This window comes from Mesoplodon densirostris, chromosome 2, assembly GCF_025265405.1.
Source record: "Mesoplodon densirostris isolate mMesDen1 chromosome 2, mMesDen1 primary haplotype, whole genome shotgun sequence".
NCBI lineage: Eukaryota > Metazoa > Chordata > Mammalia > Artiodactyla > Ziphiidae > Mesoplodon > Mesoplodon densirostris.
Genome location: NC_082662.1, coordinates 55,688,935 through 55,694,934, shown reverse-complemented (window position 1 = coordinate 55,694,934; position 6,000 = coordinate 55,688,935). Strand labels below are relative to the sequence as shown.

Here is a 6,000-nt window from a genome sequence, read left to right as displayed (position 1 = left end):
CTTCTCAAATTATCTGGTTTGGTTCTGCCATGTGTCAGCTGTATATAGTCTCCTTGGAAAAGTCACTTAACCTCTCTAAACTCAGTTTCCTCATATTTAAATGGAGATAATAATACCGATGATACAGGCTTATATGTGAAAGTATATAACAATGAAACCTTGTATATTGATAGTTATTATTATTACGTTGAAAAAGAGATGGATTCAACTGAAGCTAATAACAACTCAGTTGCCAAATAAATCTTTTTTTTTTTTCAAATAAATCTTTTAACAACATCATTTTCTTAATGACTTGACCCTTTCAACACTCTATAACGACTCTCAATTAGAACAAGTCCAGACTCCTTAGCCTAGAAGGAAGCCTGGTCACTCTAACCATTCAGCCTATGACCTCATAGTGACAGAACTGTCACAGAGCCTGGACTGACTTTTTATTGTTCACTTTTGTGATAGGCTGAATAACAGCCTCACAAAGATGTCTGTGTCCAAGTTCTAATCCCTATAACCTGAAGACCCTATGAATATGTTACCTTACATAGGAGAAAGGACTTTGTAGGTACGATTAAGTTAATGATCTTGAGATGGGGAGATAATCCTGTATTATCCAAGTGGGCCCAGTGGTATAATCACAATGGTCCTTACAACAAGGAGGCAGGAAGGAAGGTCAGAGTCAGCAGCAGGAGATGTGATAAGAAGCAAGAAGGTGGAGTGACATGAGGAAGGGGCCAGGAGCCAAGGAGTTCAGGTGGCCTCAGCAGTTGAAAACGGCAAGAAAACAGATTCTCCCCGAAGCCTGCAGCAGGAACACAACTCTGCTGACACTTTGATTTTATGGACTTCTGACCTCCAGAAATACGAGCAAAAATTTATTTTGTTTTAAACCAGTAGGTTTGTGTTAATTTATTACTGAAGAAATAGGAAACTAGCTTTCATGCCGTGAACATTCCCACTTCTGCTCTTTTGCCCAAGCTGTTACTCTTACCTGACATGTCCTTTTCCTTCTCCCTCTGCTTTTCTAAATCTTACTTTCTGCTCAAGCCCCATAGAAAATCTATGGCAGGGACTTCCCTGGTGGCTCAGTGGTTAAGAATCTGCCTGCCAATACAGGGGACACGGGTTTGATCCCTGGTCTGGGAAGATCCCACATGCTGCAGAGCAACAAAGCCCATGTGCCACAACTACTGAACCTGCGCTCTAGAGCCCGCGAGCCACAACTACTGAGCCCATGTGCCACAACTACTGAAGCCCGAATGCCCTAGAGCCCATACTCTGCAACAGGAGAAGCCACCGCAATGAGAAGCCCGTGCACCGCAATGAAGAGTAGCCCCCACTCGCCACAAATAGAGAAGCCCGGGCGCAACAACAGACCCAACGCAACCAAAAATAAATAAATAAATAAATTTAGACGTTAAAAAAACAAAGAAAACCTACAGCAGATAAATTGTTTGCCACGTAATCAACAGACCACTTGATCATGCTCTGACATGTATTGCTCATTTATTCATTGATTCTTCAGTATTTGTCCAATACCTCTTAGGTGCTGGAGACACATGCCTTCAAGAAGCTCAAGGTCTAAGAAAAGAGGCAACAAGTGAGTCATTAATCCACCTATGAGACAGGTGATTATGGAAGGCTGTGTACATGGCAGGGGACCTGACCTACTTGGGGTGGGCAGGGAAGGCTTCATGGAAAAGATGGTGAGTGGGAGGAGTTTAGGAGCTTTAGATCCCAACTTGTTCATGTTTCCAATCTGAACATTTCCAAAAAGATTGGAGAAGAAGAGTAGCAGAGTGGCTAAGAGTGTGGCTCAAGAATTAGCACTTCTTCAGAAAGAGAAAAACAAATACCATATGCTAACACATATATATGGAATCTAAAAAAGAGAAAAAAGTGTTCTGAAGGACCTAGGGGCAGGACAGGAATAAAGACACAGATGTAGAGAATGGACTTGAGGATACAAGGAGGGAGGGGGGTAAGCTGGGACGAAGTGCGAGAGTGGCATGGACATATATATACTACCAAATGTAAAACAGACAGCTAGTGGGAAGCAGCCGCATAGCACAGGGAGATCAGCTAGATGCTTTGTGACCACCTAGAGGGGTGGGGTAGGGAGGATGGGAGGGAGACGCAAGAGGGAGGGTATATGGGGATATATGTATTCATATAGCTGATTCACTTTGTTATACAGTAGAAACTAACACAACATTGTAAAGCAATTATACTCCAATAAAGACGTTAAAAAAAAAAAAAGAATTAGCACTTCTAAATTCAGAACTAAGCTTTGCCACTCCCTGGTCAGTTTCTCCATCTGTAAAGTGAAAATGATGGTAATGCTAATGCCTATCTCATCAGTTGTTATCCACTTACAGCAATGCCAGTTGCTTAAATAGTAAACATTTAGCGTTTATTATCATTTAAATTTTTCAAGGGCAGGTACCACTGTCATATTGGCCTCCTTTTGCATTTATACAATGCTGGACACATAGACGGAGTCCTTGAGATCAGATCTATCTATCTCTCTATCATCTATTTGCACTTTTAAACTCATTTTTGTATACCCTGCAGGGTAGCACAATGCTTGGCACATGGTAGGTACTTTAGGAATCCTCACCAACTTGACATGGAGCACCAGAAAAATCTCATCTATATTTTCACAATTGGAAGTAGTGGAGACTTATTTTCTTGCTCCCTTCACTTAACCACATTCTAGGTATTTGGATTGGGACAGTCATCGTTTTTATAACAGGGCTCAAGCTTTAGGTATTGCGTAGTGGAAGACATGGGTTTACCTTGAAGCTAAAGGCAGATTTATTGTGAAGCTAATAAGGCACTCTTGCATGGACCCCTTCCAAGGCCCTGTACCTAATTTTGTATTTGTAGTGTTGTATTTTTTTTTCTTTCTCAAAGAGAGTCCTAGAATTGTATAAACTTCATGCCCCACAAAATCCAGATCTCTCCCTGCATAGGGGCTAAGCATGTGAATTCTGAAGTCATACTGCCTGAATTCAAAGCTAGCTCTGCCAATTACTAGCTGTGTGGTCTTTCTGGGTTTTTTTTAATCTGGAAAATACAGTTGATAATAATGCTACCTACTTCATAGGGTTGTTGAGAGGATCAAATATATTAATTTCTGTAAGCATCTAGTAAGTGTTAGCACTTATTAATTATCAAGAACCTTAGGAAGTTTCCAAAGCTCTTAAGGTAAGAATAACAGTCATGAGAAGAGTCTGGAGTAAAAGCTTCATGAGAGCAGGAACCATCCTGTCTTGTTCACCCCTCCATCCCCAGAACCTTGAAAAGGCCCATACATGTTATATTCTTAATTACTAGGTCAGGTTGCTTCACGTCTTACATGTTATTTTATTGCCTTATAATTTTCTGTTTTCTCTCTTATTTCTCCAAGGAGATTGTGATAATGGCTTACATTTATACAATACAGTTATTCATTCTTCCAGGAAATAATTATGGTACATGGTAGGTACCCAGTAAAACATTTCTTTTTTTTTTTTTTAATGAATTTATTTATCCATTTTTGGCTGCATTGGGTCTTAGTTGCTGTGCGTGCGCTTTCTCTAGTTGCGGCGAGCAGAGGCTACTATATGTTGCAGCACGCGGATTTCTTATTGAGGTATCCTCTCCCATTGCAGAACATGGGTTCTAGGCGCACGGGCTCAGTAGTTGTGGCTCATGGGCTCTAGAGCGCAGGCTCAGTAGTTGTGGTGCACGGGCTTAGCTGCTCCACGGCACGTGGGATCTTCTCGGACCAGGGCTCGAACACGTGTCCCCTGCATTGGCAGGTGGATTCTTAACCACTGCACCACCAGGGAAGTCCCACATTTCTTGGCTTGAGTCATGACTAATCTGTCCACATGCAAAAGACTGAGACCTAGTCTCTTATAAATAACTTTTGTTTTTTGGTAAAATCTACATAGAATAAGTCTAAGGTACATTTTGGCATAGTGAGAAATACATGAATTATACAAATAGATACACTGATTGCAGAGGGAGAGTACTGTTGTCCTCACCATCACAGTCTTATTGATTATCTACTTGCATAAGCACCTGCTATCTGGGGGACAGTGCAGGTGGGCTCAGAGCGGAAGACAGAGGATACATGGTAGTGTGGTAGAAAGGCATTGATTTAGGAATCAGGGAACCTTGACTCTTCTCTCAGTTGCTCTCTCCCCAGCTCTTTGACCTTGGGTGAATCATTTAACCTCTCTGAACCTCACTTTGCTCATCTGTAAAAAGGCAATAATATATACATGAGCTAATTTATAAGCTTGTTGTATTAAATTACGTATTTTGTGAAAAAGTACTTTGTAATTCTTATCTACCAAAAAACTACTGCATAAAATAAGGAACGTTTGAAAAAGGAATGAAAAGAGCCAAGAGAGGGACTTCCATGATGGTGCAGTGGTTAAGACTCCATGCTCCCAATGCAGGGGGCCCGGGTTCAATCCCTGGTCAGGGAAATAGATCCCACATGCATGCCGCAACTAAGGAGCCCACGAGCCACAACTAAGGAGCTGCCTGCCACAACTAAGACCCAGTGCAACCAAATAAATAAATAAATACTAAAAAAAAATAATAAAGTAATTAAAAAAAAAGAGCCAGAGAACATAAACAAAATGGGAGAGAAGGAGAGGGAGAAAGCTACTCAAAAGGAAAATTCTAGATATAGAAAATAAGCAGAGCAAATCATGTGTACATAAAAATAAATGTGGCAAGAATAAAAACAACTAATAAAACAAATATTTTTAAAAACTACTATAGCACCTGGGATATAAGTGCTCATAAATGTTTACAAAATAATAATTCTATATAAAATTCTATAAATAACTCACAATTACCACAGTCTGAGGAGGTAAGACAGAAAATAATATATTTAAGAATATAAGATAATGTGTAATAAGTGAAAAATTCGGCATGGTGGTTAAGGACACAAATATATTTCTTCAAAATACATTCTAAATCTGATCATTTCTTACCTCATTCCACCATCGTTTACCTGTATTGTTGCAATAAATTTCTAACAGATCTCTTTATTTTCTACTCTTGCCCCCCTACAGTTTATTTTTCACATAATGGACAGCATGATCTTTCAAAAATGCATATCATGTCACATTACTTCCTTACTGCAATTCCTCTGCTAGCTTCCCCTTTACTTGTAATAAAATCCAAGCTTTTCACTACGGCATGCCAAGCCCTGTGTGATCTGGTCCCTGCCTACCTCTCTCCAACCTTGTCTTTTACCACACTCACCTTGTTCACTATGTTCCAGCCTCATTGGCTTTGCTGTTCTCTGAACACAGGAAACTTCTTCCTGCCTTAGGGCCTTTACCCTTTCTCTTCTTTCTGCCTGTTCTGGTCTTTCCCTAGATATTTGCATGGCTGTCTCTCATCATTCAGGTCTCAGCTCATGCAGCCTCTACAGAGAGGGATTCCCTGGCCATCTGCCTGAGATTACCTCCCCATATCCCTATTTCATTACGCTCTGAAAGTGATAGGACTCATTTGGTAATTTACTTGTTTATTATGATTGTTGTCTGTTTTCCTTTGAAAGAGAAAAGCATAAGGAGGGTAAGGACCTTATTTTCTCTTTATTCCAGCTTCTGTTTTCCTAGTCTTCATTACAAAAGTCTTTCTTTTCCTTCTCCTTTATGATTTTTACTTATCATTTTCCTCATTTCCATTTTCATTTACCTCCTTAGTATGCCCACTTCTCCCATTTAGGAAGGTTAAATCAGTTTTGGAATTCACAGGGCCCTGCTGTCCTAGTCATTTTAATAGAAAAGTGAGTTTTCATGCTGAGGATTCACATTCCAAAGTTCCCTGGCTCATTCCAAAAAAACCACTGAAATAACAGATACTTTTTCCAAAACTCCTACATGCTGTAATAACTGGCTCATTCTTTTCTTAGAATTCTATGAAACATGGCCCTGTACCAGACAATGTTGCTTTGCCACGACAGTGTGTGTGTATGTGCACTTACCTGGG

At 40.2% G+C, this 6,000-nt stretch overlaps 1 pseudogene; it reads right to left on the bottom strand.

Moving 5' to 3' along the window:
• Positions 1-5,392, bottom strand: part of LOC132503050 (small ribosomal subunit protein uS2-like) — a 66,252-nt pseudogene extending 60,860 nt beyond the window's left edge.
• Between the last annotated feature and the right edge of the window lie 608 nt (positions 5,393-6,000).